Source organism: Phyllobates terribilis, unplaced genomic scaffold, assembly GCF_046119375.1.
Source record: "Phyllobates terribilis strain yellow unplaced genomic scaffold, ASM4611937v1 Scaffold_1__5_contigs__length_1240528914, whole genome shotgun sequence".
Classification (NCBI taxonomy): domain Eukaryota; kingdom Metazoa; phylum Chordata; class Amphibia; order Anura; family Dendrobatidae; genus Phyllobates; species Phyllobates terribilis.
The window spans coordinates 455,171,297-455,192,159 of NW_027362761.1; positions in this window are offsets into that span (position 1 = coordinate 455,171,297).

Below are 20,863 nucleotides of genomic sequence, written 5' to 3' on the forward strand. Positions count from 1 at the left end.
GGTTTTTCCACCCTTACCAACAATTTTTTGTTACTTCATTGCATGCAGTTGGGGCTAAAATTAATTCTGCATTTGGGCTGAATTAAACATTTTGCACTGTTTGTCTCCTATAGCTGCTGTATTACACTGTCTATTGATGGCTGCAAAATGAGTTAATGAGGTTGGGCACTTTATCTTTATGTTATCAGATGTGTTGGGGTCATCATTTTGTGGCATTTATCATTTTCTGGGTATGACAGGAAAAGACAACTATATTCTAACTATAGTTTCAGAAGTAGACCTCCTTTTGCAATAACCCCCCAAAGTTGTGTTACTGTCTGCTATGCTCACATAGAATAGCATAATGAATACTTTTTTGCAAAGTTTTTCTAACACTTTTCATCAGAATAATTATTACATTTATTATAATGTATTATATCTGGTGATGAATGCAAGTGCTAGTTACTCGAATTTGCCTAGGGTGCTCGGGTATCCACTTATTGTCGCGGGTGCTCGAAGAACATGTTCGCATTCCCACACCTGCTTGTTTTGCAGCTGTTAGACAGCCACAAAACATGAAGGAATTGCCTGACATACATGGAAAATCCCCACATGTTATGTGGCTGTTTAATGGCCGCAAAACATGCGGCCACAGGGACGCGGAAATGTCACTCAAGCACCCGCAATACTCGGAGCATACCCGAGCACCCTAGGCAAACTCAAGTAAGGAGCACTTGAGCTCATCACTAATTATATCATATTCTTTACATTGTAAAGAAGGATAAGTTCATATCAATGCCATTGACTTTACTGGAACCATATACCATTAGGTCCATATATATTTGAACAGAAACAACATTTTTCTAATTTTGGTTCTTGACATTACCACAATGAATTTTAAACAAAACAATTCAGATGCAGTTGAAGTTCAGACTTTCAGCTTTCATTTGAGGGTATCCACGTTAAAATTGGATGAAGGGTTTAGGAGTTTCAGATCCTCTGATACATATGTATATTTAGATATATACTGGATAGCCTATTCAGTTGTGCATCTCAAGGATACAGTCAAGGTCAAACCAGAGAGCTATTGTTTTACATCTCAATATATTGAATAGTGCTCCACCACATCATAAGGCTTATGATCATTTTTACCTCCACAATTGCATATGCCAGAAACATCGGTCAAAAATATTTCCCAACAAAAACATACCCTAAATGCATTGTGAATGCAGGCTCTGACAAAAACATTGTACTTTTTGTTCACTTTAAGCTATGAACAAAGGAAAGAAATGAATATATTTTCTGGAGATTTACAGACTTCACTTCTAATGACTATATATAAAGTTGACTTTCATTAGACTATACAGCATCTGTTCTAATATATGAAAAGACCTCACACTTCACAGACCTCCTACGTGAACTGTTACTGAACTTACACATCAATTAACACAACGCTTAAGAAGATATAATATTAACAGATAATTGTAGGTCACCTTGTTAAATGCTCTTAAATGTTTCCCCGAGCTTGTGAAGAACAGATATTTGCCAGTTACTGCTCCTTCTTAGGTTTTATTGTAAGGAAAACAACTAATGTAGATGCTGCAAGAAATGAGTTCATGAAAAGCATTAAAAATGTTTAAAGCGAATTATATAGTAGCGATTCAGCTATTACCAGCAAAGTCTTGAACAACTGGATTGTGTTGTCAGGGCATATTTAAAGCCAGTCATTAAAAAAATACACAGACAGACTTGTGCCACAAATTTATATGCATGCCCATGTCCCTGGGTGCACTGGATGTTAATGTTTCACAAAGTCAAGAAAAGTTCATCCTGTGATCAAGGTCTCTGGATGTATTCCAAGAATATGTCATTCACAAGGATTGTGTTAAATATACAAAGGCTAAGACTTCAGTTTCTACCCATGTGCTGTCTACTCACATGGGTTCTGAGCCGTCATCAGGGCTGATTCACGTCATGGCTGCTTGTTGTCTGTTGCCATGAACCACATGACAGATGAGGCTTTTCCGAATAAAATACTACATTTATAAATTGCCATCTTAGTCTAGTTCATATAAATTAACATTACAGAAATACAGATAGATGAACAGATAGAGAGATGATAGATAGATAGATAGATAGATAGATAGATAGATAGATAGATAGATAATAGATAGATAGAAAAAGGCAGCTCGCCCTTGCAAGTATAAACCATTGCCTTTTTTTAGGCATACAAAGTGTGTACAAACAGGGTACTAAATATATAGTCATTCAAGTGAATTACAGTAATAATATAATCAATACAATAGAGTGCTTAAAACACTTCACTCGAGTACAAGTGTACATATACTTCTTCCTATATGCTATACAAGAGTCAGAAATAATATATAAATTGCAACATCCTTTATTGTGAATAATCCATATAAAGTGCATTATTACTTAAAGAGATTAATACAAATTTAAGGACGTACTGAGTCTGACCCATTATGTATCTCAAAATAAACCTTGAAGGTACCCCAAATATGTAATTTCTCCTATAATTACCAACAAGCAATTAAATAATTAGAATATAACTTGTAAAGGTTAGATATAAATACAAATTTTACTATGAAAAATTTAAGAACACCACAACGAAAAAAATTCCATAAAAAAACCCAATAAGACACTCAGTTTAAAAGCAGAAACTGGAACAGTGCAACACAGATCGGTGCAACACTGTATAGTATATAAGTAAATTCAATGCTATACAATGTATCACAACAATTATGGGTAGTAGTCTAGTTAGTCCCTATGTACACTTAAGTATAGATAGTTGTTAGAGTACATATAAAAGTGCTGCAAAATAGCAGATCAATGAGTTTTATTAAAGATTACAAACTTAGAGCTGATATATATACATAGTCAATAAGGCAGAGCTTATAAATACAAATGTAGCGCCCCGAGGGTTCGGTCGCTACAGAGGTATTGCATCTCACCCAGAGGTGTGATATCTCACTTCCAGGTAAGGATGGAGTGTGGCTCAGGACTAGTGTTGAGCCACCCCCGTAGTGTTCGAGTTCGGTTCGTCGAACACCCGTATGTTCGCCGAACTGTTCGTCGAACACCTTCGAACACCGTTAAAACCAATAGCAGGCAAACAAAAACACATAGAAACACATAGAAAACACTTCAAAGGTGTCCAAAAGCTGAAAAACTGCTCAGAAGACACAACTAACACATGGAAAAGTGACAAGTACATATAGTTATGCGAAATGAAAAGAGGTGGAGAAGTAAAAGGAGGGGGAGACAAAGATATAGGCATGTCATACCCTTCTAAAATCAAGAAAGGCTGGAGTAAAAATCTAAAATCAGCCTACCAACACACAGACGTCATGACAAGAAAATTAAAAAAAGAAATATCTTTAGGTAGAATGGCGGTTCCATTCAGAACACTTTCCTTACAAGACGTAGTGGTATCCCCGTTGTGAGTTGTGCCAAAAACGGAACCCAATGCATTCGGACTAATCCACCATTTGTCATATCCAAGGGGCATTTCCGTAAACAACAACATCGACGCGCAACCAAGTACAGTAGTATATACTGTACATCCTTTGACAAGGCAATCAGGGAGATCAAGAAGTTGGGAAGGGTCACCCTAATGGCCAAAACAGACATTGATGCGGCGTTCCGGTTAGTTACTACCTGTGCCTCCGAATAGTGTCCACCTATTGGGCTGCTTCTGGGAAGGAGCATACTATATAGATCGCTGTTTGCCCATGGGGTGCTCCAGATCCTGCTCACTATTTGAGGCGTTTAGTTGCTTCTTCGAATGGGTTGTAATGGACGTTTCTAAGGGGGCACATATCATCCATTACCTCGACAACTTCTTATGCCTGGGCCCAAAAGATTCGCCACAGTGTGAATACACGCCGTAGTCCACCTGTGAGAAGGAGAGAGCTGGAGGGAGAGCGGACACCACAGAGCCGAGGGGTTAGATGGAGAACGGAAGAAGGAAAGAGGGCGAGGGAGGTAAGGGAGTACAGTGGAAGGCCGACCTGAGCTCCCCCACGTTCCTGCTGGGCGGGGAGCAGCCCTGTGAAGAAAAGACGCTTGCGCATCCCTTTGAGGTTACGGGCGCGAGCGGGCAGAGGGACTATGCTGGAGTGACAAGACAACACGGCCAGTCCGTTCCTGCCCGTGCGACCTCCGTGTCGTCGGGTTTGTGCCAGAGCCGCGGTGGACCCTGACGGCCAGCCCCTCTCTCCCAATACTGGTGCCGGTCCGCTGGTGGGTTGAGCGCTCCTGCAGTGGGGGGGGTAACATCTGCAGAAGAAAGACCATCTTACAGCCAAACTAAGATGTCTACTTCTTTTCGTGGACAATGTGATACGATCCCTTTCTTACGGACACGCCCATCGCTACAAATTCCAGATGAGGCACAAAAACAGCAGGTGCTTCAACGAATATCAAGTGTTTCTTCAAGTGGGCTCTCCTCCACCTCAACTTCAACATCACAAATACTCCAGTCCTCAGAGGTGTCACCCCAATCGCACTTGCTTCCTCACAGCTCCCAAGTCTCCAGCTGCCCTTCTGAGTATGGGGTAACACAGATGGTTGAGTCTGCACAGCTGTTTACTCATACTATAGCCTGTGAAACGGAGGTCTGCTCCAGAGCTTCTGTTAATCCAGACGAGGAAATGATCTGCACTGATGCCTAGAATCTTTATGAGTCGGATCCAGTACCAGATGAAGAAGGTTCTGAGCATAATGTAGAACCTCGTTCCCAAACTGTAACTCCTGTTGGTGGAGACAATGATGAAGACGATGATGAGACTCAAATACCTGATTGGAGCGACGACTTTACTTTTCAGTCAGGGCAGGAAGAGGTTGGCTCTGAGGACGACGGGTGTGAGAACACACAGGGTGATGATGACGAGGTTGGAGATCCCACTTACTGTCAACCCACAGTCAGCCAGTCGATGAGGTCAGCAGAGGAGGTGGAGAAGGATGTGACTAGCCCAGGGGATGGGGATGACTCGGTAGCCGAGCCTTTGCCTGGCCTTGGGGATGTCGTGGTGGTCGGCTCCCGGGCCCGTACCCTGGGGACACTCTTTAAAAGGGTGGATAATTGTTAATTTTATAACAGTTCGTGACGCCACCTGTGGTATCTGGTGAGAAGCACCAGCGCTGCAGCAGTCCACTGAGGCCAGTGATAAGGCAGCTCAATGGTATAGCTCCCCACAGGTGGAGCTATACCTCAGAAAAGCGTATGTAGGGGGAATGCAGGACAGGCGAAACCCAGCTGGGTCAGAGCAAGAACGGGAACGGACACGGTAGTCACTTCAGTACCTTTTACTGGTGGAAATTCAGGCACATCCCGGAGCACTGTAGGGTGAAGGGTGCATATCAGGATCCTCCCCAATGAGCGGGTGTAAGGCCTCCTGTTTCTTGCCTCTGCATAGTAAGTTTCTGACCTGCCTGGAATAAGGCCTAACTTTGTCTCTGCCCTGCGCTGGCTAAACTTGTGGTAGGGCCTTGTCTTGGAGTTCACGCTCCCAGTATGCAGGGCCTAAGCGTCTCCTGGCTCTGTTACGTATCAGCACCTTAGCGATCCTGTGACTTGTAGTTCTCCATTGATTCCGGTTATGCCTTACTGGGTCATAGAGATCCCGGTAAGCTCGGATCCGGTGTCCGGTAAATGCTTCGGGGTGAGCTTGTTATGCTCCTCTGCCCCCTATGTACTAACTCTCCACTCGCCTTCGGCCTACTCAGGCCCTCACTGATCGCGCTTCACCGATCTTATGGCGCTGGCACACCTTAAGCTCTAACTGGGCTCCCTGAATCTAGCTAGCAGGAGCCTCGTGCTCCACTGCAGACTGACCTCTCTAAGGCTTCTCTACTGCAGGAAATCTTCAGAGGAACTGAACTGCCTAGCTCCACCTTCCCTATCTATATCCCTAACGGGCTCCCTCTGCTGGTCTGAGGTGGAAGGTGGAGATGTGTGAATGTTTATGGGGGCCTCTTGTGGAGGATTCCATCAATGCGCTCTTCTAGGATCTGAGATACCAAGCGCAGCTGGGCGTCACAGATGCTATTGACGACGAGGTTAGGTTGCGCCTTCCTGGACAGAGATGGAGTACTGGAAGCACGTCAACAACTGCATCCTCAACCACAACTCTGCCTCTGACCACAAGTCGTGGTGGCTCTTCAGGTCGCATGGGCTCTAAGCCTTCCATAGCCTGGGCATTTTTTCAGATCGATAAGGATGACCCAACTCGTGTTATCTGTAATATTTGTCACCAAAAGCTAAGTAGAGGCCAAAAAATCCATAGTTTGAGTACTTTTTTGCATGAACCGTCACATGGATATGAAGAATAAGTTGCAGTGGGAAGCTCACTGTGCTACATTGCAGTCTAGCGGGTCGGGCCAACCACTGTCTGCCCCATCTTGTGCATCCGCGGCCTCTTCATCCTCTGTGACTGGGGGGACAGCAGTCACACATGTTTTTGGACGCAGACCTGCCACCTCTTTACCCGCAACAGCCAGTGTGATTGGCAGGTCATCATTTCATTTGGAAGTGGAAACACCAGCTGGTGTTGAGAGCTTTCCGACATCGAGAGCACCACCTTTGGATCAAGGCAACCTAACTTTTCCGCCTGCATCTTCCTCACAGACCGGCAGTTTGCCAGGGACACCCTTCTCAACCCTGTCTAAGCACTACAGCCAGCCCTTGGTCCCTCAGATGTGGACAAGTAAAAGACCATTTCCTCCTAGCCATGACAAAGCTGAGGTCGAATTTCACCATCTGCAAGCTGTTGGCTACAGAAATGCTGCCTTTCCGCCTGGTGGACACAGAGGATTTTCGAGACCTTATGTCCGTCGCAGTGCCCCAGTACCAGATGCCCATTCGGCACTACTTCTCAAAGAAAGGTGTGCCTGCGCTACACCAGCATGTCGCACACAACATCACCGCTTCTTTGAGAAACTGTGTGTGACAGGGTGCATTTCACAACAGACACTTGGACGAGTAGGCATGGACAGGGGCATTACATGTCGCTGACTGGGCACTGGGTAACTATGGTGACAGCAAGACAAGGGGCTGCTGTCCAAGTCTTGCCGTCCCACGAGTTGTACATCAATCCTCTTTATCTAGAAGTCCCTCCACTGCTTCTGCTCCTCAACCTCCTCTCGTTCCTCCACCTGCACCCAAAGCCTGTCTGGTAATGCCACCCGCTTTCTAACTGCGCAGAAGGAATCTTGCACACCTCCTTACTATGCTGGCAGCAGGGCTCAACGGCATCAGGCGGTGTTTACTTTGAAATGTCTGGGAAATGTGAGTCACACAGCTGAGGAGTTGTGGTCAGCTCTGGAGACCCAGTTTCATGAATGGTTGTCTCCACTGGACCTGTAACCAGGGAAGGCCGTGTGCGACAATGCTGCAAACCTGGGTGCGGCCCTTCGCCGGGGCAATGTCACACACGTGTCTTGTATGGCTCACGTGTTGAACCTGGTTGTCCAGCAATTTTTAGCCCACTATCCCGGACTAGATGGCCTTCTGCAGAGGGCACGGTCGCTGTGTGCTCACTTCCGCCGTTCGCATCCCGCAGCTCAACGACTTACATCTCTACAGAAGTCGTTGGACCTGCCACTTCACCGGCTAAAATGCGATGTGCCTACCCGGTGGAATTCAACTCTGCACATGTTGCAGCGACTGTGGTAGCACCGACAAGCCCTGGTGCAATACGTTCTGACGTATAGCCTGGGCGAACGAGATCCAGAGGTGGGGCAAATCAAGCTGCTAGAGTGGTCTCAGATCAGGGACTTATGAAGTTGATGCGCCCCCTGGGCCATGGGGTACCCGAAGCCAGGCCGGTAGACGCTGGGGGTTGTAGTCACTGTGGCGGTGACCCGGTCTGTGACCCTGGGCGGTCAATCCAACGGTAATTTGTATATATGGGTTTTATAATGTCCGACTACGCCACCTATGGAGTGCGGCCAAAGGGGCCGCCGCTGCGGAACAGTCCTCTGAAGCTGGTGGTTTTGCAGCAATGGTATTATTACTCCCCACAGGAAGAGTGTAGCTTCAGGGCTGTGTGGGTGGATGATGGTGGTTGTAGTGCAGGGAGTCAGTAATGAACACAGAGTCCGTGTGATGCAGTCCCAAGATCTTTACTCACAGTTGATGCAGTCCAGATTACAGGTACCAGAGCAATCTCCCCCGTCGTGCTGTGCGTACTCAGTGAGGGGCTCAGTCCACCCCCAGATAGCTTCGGAGTACTTAGCAAGACCCCCTTCTGTGTGTCCTTTCTCTGGCCTTCTCCCTGCACCTCACACCCAGTGACACTTCTGTCCGGTATCCTCGGGCCTTGGCGGGCGACGTGTGTTCCGTCCCCTGGGTCCTATGTGGCTACTTCTTAGTGAGACTGGTGTGGACTTTGGCCTGCAGTACATGAAATGCTGCAGCCTCTGGTTTCTAGATGAGCCTTGCTGTTTCTCCGCTAGTTGAGGGACCGGTTCCCCTTATCTGGCCTGACCCCTCTACCTCCTGGTAGCAGTGGGTGTAGGGGTGGCCTTCTGCACGGCCCGTACCCCTAGGGTCACTTCGGTTCCTGGAGCCTTCCTGCTCCCACTCCTTTCTTCTCTCCTTCAGTCCTGGGCCTCCCAGGCTAGGCCCGCCTCCGGAGCAGAGCTCATGCAGAGCCTCTGCTCCTGTCACTTCTCCTCCTCTGACTGGCTTGCTCTTTCTAAGATGGCTTCCTATTTATACTCTCCCTGTCATGTGCTCCCCTAAGCTACTTTCTCCACCCACACCCACTACATAGGACCCTCCCGCCAGCTAGGGACCTGGGACTGTGCTCTCCCTTAGGAGCAATCTCGCATTACCCCCACTGCGGGTATGTGTTGGATGCAGGTGTTAGGGTCCCGAGCCATACTCCTTCCTTACCTGAGGGTGAGATACCACACCTCTGGGTGAGATGCAGTACCTCTGTGGCGACTGAACCTTCAGGGGCGCCACACACCCTTCTGCACAGTTTTGAAATGGCAACGAAGATGTTTAGTGCTGACGATGCCATTATCAGCATGACTATTCCGGTGATTTACATGCTGGAGCACACGTTAAACAGAATTCAGAGTCAGGTGGTGGGGCAAGAGAAGGTGGAGGAAGTAGAGGAGGAGTCGTATGCGGAAGGGATAACATCTCCAAGGTCCAGACGGTCGGCAGCACCAAGGCGGCAGGCATGGGAGTGTGGGGGAGAGGGATTAACCAGGGCGCATGGTAGCAGCCAAACTGTTGAGGAAGGTGCAGGAGCCGAGGAAGAAGTGGAGGACGAACTGGCGATGGGCATGTAAGACCCATCAGATGAAGGAGACCTTGATCACATTTCTGTTGTGTGAGGTTGGGGGGAGAGGGCAGAGGAAGGAAGCATGATCCTTACCTCGCCACCAACACAACAAGGACTTGGTCCTCCTGGATGCGCAAGACACATGAGTGCCTTCTTGCTGCACTACCTGCAACATGACCCTTGGATTGTCAGAATTCTAAGTAATCCCGAATACTGGGTTGCCATACTCTTAGATCCCTGGTACAAAAGTAAATTTGCCGAAATAATTCCTGCCATAGAAAGGGATTCACGCATGCAGGAGTATCAGCAGAGGCTGTTGCAGAATCTTACATGTGCTTTTCCACAAAACACCAGTGGTGCACGTAGTGAATCTCACAGTTCTAACTTGCAAACCATGGGACTGTCGAGTCTTCATCACTCAAACCGCAACAGTAACACAGTATCTGCTGGTAACAGCAATTTTGTGGAATCGTTTCACCACTTTTTTTAGACCATCCTTTGCAAGGCCACAGGAGACAAGAAGTCTGACACATAGTCAACGCCTAGAGAGGATGGTACAGGAGTATCTCCAAGTGAACATCAAAGCCATGACTGAGTCACTGGACCCTTGCTCATTTTGGGATTCCAATCTGGAAAAATGTCCGGAGCTCGCCACTCACGCCTTGGAGATCTTGTCATGCCCTGCAGCCAGCGTTCTCTCTGAAAGTGTGTTCAGCACTGCTGGAGGTGTGTAGACAGACTCACGTTCATAAAGATGAACAAATCATGGTTCCGCAAGGACTTTTCCACCCCTGTGTCATCCTGGGGAGACTAAAAGCTTGAGGATTTGGTAAAATCACCTCACCAACCGTTTTAAGCAACTATGGGGCAATTGATGCCACTTAAGTGGTGTCTGTGACGCAATTTTTGGAAAAAACGGAGACTCTTTTTGGAGTCCCCTTACTGTGTTTTATGTGACGTTGGCATCGTCAATTCCAGGTGGGTTGGGTCGCCCCCCCCCCTTTTAACTGTAAGAAACTACATACACTATGGCTTGGGGTAACACAGATGGTTGAGTCTAAAAGCTGTTTACTCAGAGGTCTGCTCCAAAGCTTCAGTATCTGCTGGCCAGCGTAGAATTTTAAACTGCATCTATCCTAGGCAATACTTTGGGCGTAGTAGCCCAGCTGCGAAGCAAGCTGCACCGCCTGTGTATCTAATAAGAATTTTTAAATGCATCTAGCCTAGGCAGACTGTGGGGACCTCCAACCAAACCCAGACGCTCAGCCCCCCTACCGCCCCACTTTCCTTGACAATACAATAATGTAACTCTTACAACTGGATGGGTGAGGATCGGTCACAGCTTTATTAACTCTTTATACTCATTAGAAATGCATTTTATTTCTAAAATAATTCTAGCTTGTTGCAGCATGCCCTGGGTAACCACACCGGCAAGTTGGCCAACAAGTGTAACTCTTCAACATGTCCTTTCAATTTCCAGGCCACGGAGGATCCTGCGTACTTGTATGCAGGACTCTGACCCCCATCCATCATTCTTAACGCTTGTCCCACTCCGTCCTGGAGTCCTGACAGGAATATGTCCAGTCCAATATCCATTAAGTGAACACCGTCGGGCCGTATGAGGCCTGCTTTATCTCCTTTCAGTTGTCAGTGTTGTATAACTACACCGCCTCTGTCTCTTCTAAATTTTGCCATCCAAATATTTATTACCCGCCTTGTCTGTTCGATGGCCGTGATGTCTTGCGCACCTTGCCATACCGCTATCGGCACAAACTCTGACCATACTATAGTTAGTTTTGTGAAAAATTCTCTGAAGCGCTCAGTGTCTAGTTTCATTATTGCCATTATTTATGTGCTCTTGTGATGACCTGGGTCGTTTCCCCCGGCCTGTATAACTAAGATGACCGGACCTCTTGCCTCTCTCCCTACCTTGATTACCTCCATTAGTACCTGTGGCCATAGCAGGCCTCTAATACCTCTACAGTTGAAATATGTGTTATGAAACTCTAATTTCCTCCCGCCAGGGCGGACTTTATCCGTTTTTTCTGCCCAATATATATACGAGTGGCCTATCACCCACACTGTTGGCTTAGCGTCACCTGTAAAAGAAACAAACCACGTTAGGATTAGAGATGAGCATTGTTCGACTCGAACTGTTCGCCAATCTCAAATTCGAGCTGTTTTGGGTGGTGTTCGAGCCGTTCGGCGAACACGAATGATTTGAGAAAAATTCGGCTGTTCGAGGTTATGTTCGATAACTGTTCGTGCACCAAAATCATAACTGGATTTTTTCTCAGTAATGATGAAAATTAATGTTAATACGCAGTTTGAGTGTACAGCGGGGTGGGGGGAGGGGCAGGGGATGGATCTCTGCAGGAATAATGAAGATCTCCATTTTTTTTTCTCTTTCCCGCATTTACAGTGGGGAGGTGCAATCTGTCAGCCTATCAGCAGCGCACACACGGAGCGAAGTGCTTTTTTTGACACAAGCAAGGGCATGTGTCATTGGCAGTGTATGTCACATGTCCTTGCCCTATAAGACCCAGCCATTTTCCCCGTCGCCACCATTTTCTCACTGCTGCAGCTGCGTGTTAGACGGCACCGCTGTTGCTGTGTGCGCTATACCTTGTTAATTTTAAGCCAATTTTCGCACAAATATACAGATAGCTTGGGAGTAGGGAATAGTTGTGATTGCAGTCCTTTTAAGGACTATGTTACAGCATTTCCTACGACTTTTATCAGGCTGGTCTGTGCTCTTAAATAGATAGGTTGTGGGAGTAAAGACTAATTGTAATTGCAGTCCTTTTCAGGACTAAGTTACATCAGTTCCTACCAGCTTTTGCCAGGCAGGTCTGTGCCAGTGCAGTGCAAGTTTTTTTCACAGCATTTGGCTGAATCTAGCAAAGCTAATCCTTTTTGGCCTATTGCAGAGTGTGTTAGTCAGTGGAGTAGCCTATCAATGTTGCAAGATACACCAACTGTGTATAGAATACCAATTTTTTTACTGCACCTAGTGAAGTAAAACCTTTTGGGCATAGCATCATTCTATTAGTCCATCTATACTGACCTCCATAAGGTTGCAAATTGAATATAATTTTTTTCTGCATCTAGCTCTGAAAAAATATTTGTCCTTCTAGCAGTGTGTGGGACTTGTTCTACTAGTCCATCTATACTGACCTCCATCAGGTTGCAAATTCCAAATAATTTTTTGTCTGCATCTAGCTCTGAAAAAATATTTGGGCTTCTAGCAGTGTGTGGGACTTGTTCTATTAGTCCATCTATACTGACCTCCATCAGGTTGCAAATTAAAAATATTTTTTTGTCTGCATCTAGCTCTGAAAAAATATTTGGCCTTCTAGCAGTGTGTGGGACTTGGTCTATTAGTCCATCTATACTGACCTCCATCAGGTTGAAAATTAAAAATATTTTTTTGTCTGCATCTAGCTCTGAAAAAATATTTGGCCTTCTAGCAGTGTGTGGGACTTGTTCTATTAGTCCATCTATACTGATCTCCATCAGGTTGCAAATTAAAAATAATTTTTATCTGCATCTAGCTCTGAAAAAATATTTGGGCTTCTAGCAGTGTGTGGGACTTGTTCTATTAGTCCATCTATACTGACCTCCATCAGGTTGCAAATTAAAAATATTTTTTTGTCTGCATCTAGCTCTGAAAAAATATTTGGCCTTCTAGCAGTGTGTGGGACTTGTTCTATTAGTCCATCTATACTGACCTCCATCAGGTTGCAAACTGAATATAATTTTTTTCTGCATCTACCTCTGAAAAAATATTTGGGCTTCTAGCAGTGTGTGGGACTTGTTTTATTAGTCCATCTATAATGACCTCCATCAGGTTGCAAATTAAAAATAATTTTTATCTGCATCTAGCTCTGAAAAAATATTTGGCCTTCTAGCAGTGTGTGGGACTTGTTCTATTAGTCCATCTATACTGACCTCCATCAGGTTGCAAATTAAAAATAATTTTTTGTCTGCATCTAGCTCTGAAAAAATATTTGGCCTTCTAGCAGTGTGTGGGACTTGTTCTATTAGTCCATCTATACTGACCTCCATCAGGTTGAAAATTCAAAATAATTATTTTTCTGCATCTAGCTCTGAAAAAATATTTGTCCTTCTAGCAGTGTGTGGGACTTGTTCTACTAGTCCATCTATACTGACCTCCATCAGGTTGCAAATTAAAAATAATTTTTATCTGCATCTAGCTCTGAAAAAATATTTGTCCTTCTAGCATTGTGTGGGACTTGTTCTACTAGTCCATCTATACTGACCTCCATCAGGTTGCAAACTGAATATATTTTTTTCTGCATCTACCTCTGAAAAAATATTTGGGCTTCTAGCAGTGTGTGGGACTTGTTCTATTAGTCCATCTATACTGACCTCCATCAGGTTGCAAATTAAAAATATTTTTTTGTCTGCATCTAGCTCTGAAAAAATATTTGGCCTTCTAGCAGTGTTTGTGGGACTTGGTCTATTAGTCCATCTATACTGACCTCTATCAGGTTGCAAATTGAATATAATTTTTTTCTGCATCTAGCTCTGAAAAAATATTTGTCCTTCTAGCAGTGTGTGGGACTTGTTCTACTAGTCCATCTATACTGACCTCCATCAGGTTGCAAATTCAAAATAATTTTTTGCCTGCATCTAGCTCTGAAAAAATATTTGGCCTTCTAGCAGTGTGTGGGACTTGTTCTATTAGTCCATCTATACTGATCTCCATCAGGTTGCAAATTAAAAATAATTTTTATCTGCATCTAGCTCTGAAAAAATATTTGGGCTTCTAGCAGTGTGTGGGACTTGTTCTATTAGTCCATCTATACTGACCTCCATCAGGTTGCAAATTAAAAATATTTTTTTGTCTGCATCTAGCTCTGAAAAAATATTTGGCCTTCTAGCAGTGTGTGGGACTTGTTCTATTAGTCCATCTATACTGACCTCCATCAGGTTGCAAACTGAATATAATTTTTTTCTGCATCTACCTCTGAAAAAATATTTGGGCTTCTAGCAGTGTGTGGGACTTGTTTTATTAGTCCATCTATAATGACCTCCATCAGGTTGCAAATTAAAAATAATTTTTATCTGCATCTAGCTCTGAAAAAATATTTGGCCTTCTAGCAGTGTGTGGGACTTGTTCTATTAGTCCATCTATACTGACCTCCATCAGGTTGCAAATTAAAAATAATTTTTTGTCTGCATCTAGCTCTGAAAAAATATTTGGCCTTCTAGCAGTGTGTGGGACTTGTTCTATTAGTCCATCTATACTGACCTCCATCAGGTTGAAAATTCAAAATAATTATTTTTCTGCATCTAGCTCTGAAAAAATATTTGTCCTTCTAGCAGTGTGTGGGACTTGTTCTACTAGTCCATCTATACTGACCTCCATCAGGTTGCAAATTAAAAATAATTTTTATCTGCATCTAGCTCTGAAAAAATATTTGTCCTTCTAGCATTGTGTGGGACTTGTTCTACTAGTCCATCTATACTGACCTCCATCAGGTTGCAAACTGAATATATTTTTTTCTGCATCTACCTCTGAAAAAATATTTGGGCTTCTAGCAGTGTGTGGGACTTGTTCTATTAGTCCATCTATACTGACCTCCATCAGGTTGCAAATTAAAAATATTTTTTTGTCTGCATCTAGCTCTGAAAAAATATTTGGCCTTCTAGCAGTGTTTGTGGGACTTGGTCTATTAGTCCATCTATACTGACCTCTATCAGGTTGCAAATTGAATATAATTTTTTTCTGCATCTAGCTCTGAAAAAATATTTGTCCTTCTAGCAGTGTGTGGGACTTGTTCTACTAGTCCATCTATACTGACCTCCATCAGGTTGCAAATTCAAAATAATTTTTTGCCTGCATCTAGCTCTGAAAAAATATTTGGCCTTCTAGCAGTGTGTGGGACTTGTTCTATTAGTCCATCTATACTGACCTCCATCAGGTTGCAAATTGAATATAATTTTTTTCTGCATCTAGCTCTGAAAAAATATTTGGGCTTCTAGCAGTGTTTGGGACTTGTTCTATTAGTCCATCTATACTGACCTCCATCAGGTTGCAAATTGAATATAATTTTTTTCTGCATCTCAACCAGCCAACAGTTTTGGCCTAATACCACAGTTTGGCCACTCAGCTCTGCTCGGTTCCCATCCATTGTTTTTTTGTGCAAACAACTCCAGAGTTGTGAATTAGTTAACCACCAAAATGAGTGGAAAAAGGCCTGCTGCTGGTGGAAAGGGGAATAGGCATGTTGGGAAGGGGAAAAAAGGTTGTTTCCGTGGGTTTGGTGTTAAAGCAACAGTAACATCTGCAGAAGAAAGACCATCTTCCAGCCAAACTAAAATGTCTACTTCTTTTAGCGGACAATGTGATAAGATCCCTTTCTTACGGGCACGCCAATCGCTACAAATTCCAAATGAGGCACAAAAACAGCAGGTGCTTCAACGGATATCAAGTGTTCCTTTAAGTGGGCTCTCCTCCACATCAACTTCAACATCACAAATACTCCAGTCCTCAAAGGTGTCACCCCAATCGCACTTGCTTCCTCACAGCTCCCAAATCTCCAGCTGCCCGTCTGAGTATGAGGTAGAACAGATGGTTGAGTCTGCAGAGCTGTAACTCATACTATAGCCTGGGAATCAGAGGTCGGCTCCAGTGCTTCTGTGAATCCAGACGAGGAAATGATCTGCACTGATGCCCAGAATCTTGCCCAGTCGGATCCAGGACAAGACGCTGAAGGTTCTGACCATAATGTAGACCCTCATTCCCAAACTGTAATTCCTGTTGGTGGAGACAATGAGGAAGACGATGATGAGACTCAAATACCTGATTGGAGCGACAACTTTAGTTTTTTGTCAGGGCAGGAACAGGTTGGCTCTGAGGACGACGGGTGTGATAACGCACAGGGTGATGATGATGAGGTTGGAGATCCCACTTTCTGTCAACCCACAGTCAGCCAAGAGATGAGGTCAGCAGAGGAGGTGGAGGAGAATGCTAGTGACGACGAGGTCAGGTTGTGCCTTCCTGGACAGAGACGTAGTACTGGAAGCACGTCAACAACTGCATCCTCAAACACAACTCTGCCTCTCACCACAAGTCGTGGTGGCTCTTCAGGTCGCATGGGTGCTAAGCCTCTCATAGCCTGGGCATTTTTTCAGATCGATAAAGATGACCCAACTCGTGTTATCTGTAACATTTGTCAGCAAAAGCTAAGTAGAGGCCAAAAAATACATAGTTTGAGTACTTCATGCATGAACCGGCACATGGACATGAAGCATAAGTTGCAGTGGGAAGCTCACTGTGCTACAATGCGGCCTAGCCGGCCGGGCCAACCACCGTCTGCCATATCTTGTGCATCCGCGGCCTCTTCATCCTCTGTGACTGGGGGGACAGCAGTCACACCTGTTTTGGGGCGCAGACCTGCCACCTCTTTACCCGCAACAGCCAGCGTGATTGGCAGGTCATCATTTTCTTTTGGAGGTGGTAACACCAGCTGGTGTTGAGCGCTGTCGGACATCGATAGCACCACCTTTGGATCAAGGCAACCTAACATGTCCGCCTGCATCTTCCTTACAGACCGGCAGTTTGCCGGGGACACCCTTATCAACCCCGTCTAAGCACAATAGCCAGCCCTCGGTCCCTCAGAAGTGGACAAGTAAAAGACCATTTCCTCCTAGCCATGAGAAAGCTAAGAGGTTGAATTTCACCATCTGCAAGCTCTTGGCTACAGAAATGCTGCCTTTCCGCCTGGTGGACACAGAGGATTTTCGAGACCTTATCTCCATTGCAGTGCCCCAGTACCAGATGCCCAGTCAGCACTACTTCTCAAAGAAAGGTGTGCCTGCGCTCCACCAGCATGTCGCACACAACATCACCGCTTCTTTGAGAAACTCTGTGTGTGACAGGGTGCATTTCACCACAGACACTTGGACGAGTAGGCATGGACAGGGGCGTTACATGTCGCTGACTGTGCACTGGGTAACCATGGTGACAGCAGGACAAGGGGCTGCTGTCCAAGTCTTGCCGTCCCCACGAGTTGTGCGTCAATCCTCTTTATCTCAAAGTTCCTCCACTGCTTCTGCCTCCTCAACCTCCTCTCGGTCCTCCACCTGCACCCAAAGCCTGTCTGGTCATGCCACAAGCTTTCTAACTGCGCAGAAGGGATCCTGCACACCTCCTTACTATGCTGGCAGTAGGGCTCAACGTCATCAGGCAGTTTTTACTTTGAAATGTCTGGGAAATGTGAGTCACACAGCAGAGGAGTTGTGGTCAGCTCTGGAGAACCAATTTCATGAATGGTTGTCTCCACTGGACCTGAAACCAGGGAAGACCGTGTGCGACAATGCTGCTAACCTGGGTGCGGCCCTTCGCCGGGGCAATGTCACACACGTGCCTTGTATGGCTCACTTGTTGAACCTGGTTGTCCAGCAATTTTTAGCCTACTATCCTGGACTAGATGGCCTTCTGGAGAGGGCACGGTCGCTGTGTGCTCACTTCCGCCGTTCGCATCCCGCAGCTCAGCGACTTACATCTCTACAGAAGTCGTTGGGCCTGCCACTTCACCGGCTAAAATGCGATGTGCCTACCCGGTGGAATTAAATTCTGCACATGTTGCAGCGACTGTGGCAGCACCGACAAGCCCTGGTGCAATATGTTCTGACGTATAGCCTGGGCCAACCAGATCCAGAGGTGGGGCAAATCACGCTGGAGGAGTGGTCTCAGATCAGGGACCTATGCACCCTTCTGCACAGTTTTGAAATGGCGACGAAGATGTTTAGTGCTGACGATGCCATTATCAGCATGACTATTCCGGTGATTTACATGCTGGAGCACATGTTAAACAGAATTCGGAGTCAGGTGGTGGCACAAGAGGAGGTGGAGGAAGTAGAGGAGGAGGAGTTGTATGCGGAAGGGCTAACATCTGCAAGGTCCAGATGGTCGGCAGCACCAAGGCAGCAGGCATGTGAGGGTGGGGGAGATGGTTTTACCAGGGAGCATGGTAGCAGCCAAACTAGTGAGGAAGGTGCAGGAGCCAAGGAGGAAGTGGAGGACGAACTGATGGAAGACTCATCAGATGAGGGAGACCTTGATCACATTTCTGTTGTGCGAGGTTGGGGGGAGAGGACAGAGGAAGGAAGCATGATTGTTACCTCGCCACCAACACAACAGGGACTTGGTGCTCCTGGATGCGCAACACACATGAGTGCCTTCTTGCTGCACTACCTGCAACATGACCCTCGAATTGTGAGAATTAGAAATAATCCTGACTACTGGGTTGCCACACTGTTAGATTCCCGGTACAAAAGTAAATTTGCAGAAATTATTCCTGCCATAGAAAGGGATGCACACATGCTGGAGTATCAGCAGAGACTGTTGCAGAATCTTACATGTGCTTTTCCACAAAACACCAGTGGTGCACGTACTGAATCTCACAGTTCCAACTTGCCAACCGTGGGACCGTCGAGTGTTCAGCACTCAAACCGTAACAGAAACACAGTATCTGCTGGTAACATCAATTTTGCGAAATCATTTCACCACTTTTTTAGCCCATCCTTTGCAAGGCCACAGGAGACAAGAAGTCTGACACATAGTCAACGCCTAGAGACGATGGTACAGGAGTATCTCCAAGTAAACATTGAAGCCATGACTGTGTCACTGGACCCTTGCTCTTTTTGGGGTTCCAATCTGGATAAATGGCCGGAGCTAGCCACTTACGCCTTGGAGATCTTGTCATGCCCCGCAGCCAGCGTTCTGTCTGAACGTGTGTTCAGCGCTGCTGGTGGTGTGCTGACAGATAAGCGCACGCGGCTCTCCACTGATAATGTAGACAGACTCACGTTTATAAAGATGAACAAATCATGGATCCGAAACGACTTTTCTACCCCTGTGTCATCCTGGGGAGAGTAAAAGCTTGATGATTGGTTAAAATCACCTCACCAACCATTTTAAGCTTTCAAATTACTAATCATGTTTATCTGTATCTTGGCTGGAAAATTATTTGGGCTTTGTAGCAGTGTGCAGTACTGATTCTATTAGGCCATCTATACTAAGCTCCACCAGATTTAAAATTACTAATCATGTTTATCTGTATCTTGGCTGGAAAATAATTTGGGCTTTGTAGCAGTGTGCAGTACTGTTTCTATTAGGACATCTATACTAAGCTCCACCAGATTTAAAATTAATAATAATTTTTAGCTGCATCTAGCCCGGAAAATAATTTTGGGGCTCCGAGATGCGCAAGACACATAAGTGCCTTCTTGCTGCACTACCTGCAACATGACCCTCAGATTGTCAGAATTCGAAGTAATCCTGACTACTGGGTTGCCACACTCTTAGATCCCCCACACTCTTCGATCAACCTTTTCATTTTAATAAAGACCAAAAAAATGGTCATTTTTGAAATTATAAGCATTAGCAGGTTATTAGAAACTGAAATCAAACAGTTTTCAACTCAAAACTTTATTCTAGGTGATGTTACATTTGCACATAGGACCCCTTGTTCGAAAGGAGCTTCTGAACTCTCTCGTCCATTGAATTTGTCAGGTTTTGGATGGTTTCTGCTTCAATTGTTTTGCATGAGGACAGTATACCCTCCCAGAGCTGTTGCTTAGATGTGACCTGCCTCCCGCCATCATAGACACTCCTTTTGATGATGCTCCAGAGGTTCTGAATGGGGTAGAGGTCAGGGGAGCATGGGGGTCACACCATAAGTTTGTCCCCTTTTATGCCCATATCAGCCAGAGATGCAGATGTGTTATGTGCAGCATGAGACGGTGCATTATCATGCATAAAAATGATCTTGCTGTGGAATACATGGTTCTTCTTCTTGAACCATGGTAGGAAGTGCTGTTTGAGAAACTCCACATACATTATGGAGTTCATCTTTACCCCTTCAGGGATCCTAAAGGGGCCGACAATCTCTCTCCCCGTGATTCCAGCCCAAAACATTACTCCACCTCCTCCTTGTTGGTGCTGTAGCCGTGTTTGCGTGGGGTGTCCATCAACCAGCCATCCTCCACTCCATCCATCTGGACCATCGAGCGTTGCACGGCACTCATCCGTGAAGAAAACAGTTTTGAAATCAGTCTTCATGTAATGTTTGGCCCTCTGGAGCCGTTTCTGCTTGTGTGAAGTGGATAGAGGAGGTCGACAGGATGGCGTATGCACAGCTGCAAACCTCTGAAGGACCCTGCATCTTGTTGTTCGGGGGACGTTGGAGGCACCAGCAGCTTCAAAAACTTGTCTGCTGCTATGACAAGGCTTTTTTGCCGCTGCTCTTTTAACCTGACGTAATTGCCTGTAGGAAAGAGTCCTCAATTTGCCCTTATCAGCATGCACACGTGTGTACTGTGAATCAGCTACATACTTCTTGATTGCCAAGACACTTCATCCTGATCATCGCACAATGTTGATTGTAGGCATGCCTTGACCTAAACACTCCACAATTTGTTGCTTCTCAGCAGCCGACACATCCTTTTTCTTTCCCATTTTGGCAGAAAATGTAGGCTGCTTAATAATGTGGGACAGCCTTCTTAAGTAGTCTTGCCTTTCATTGGAC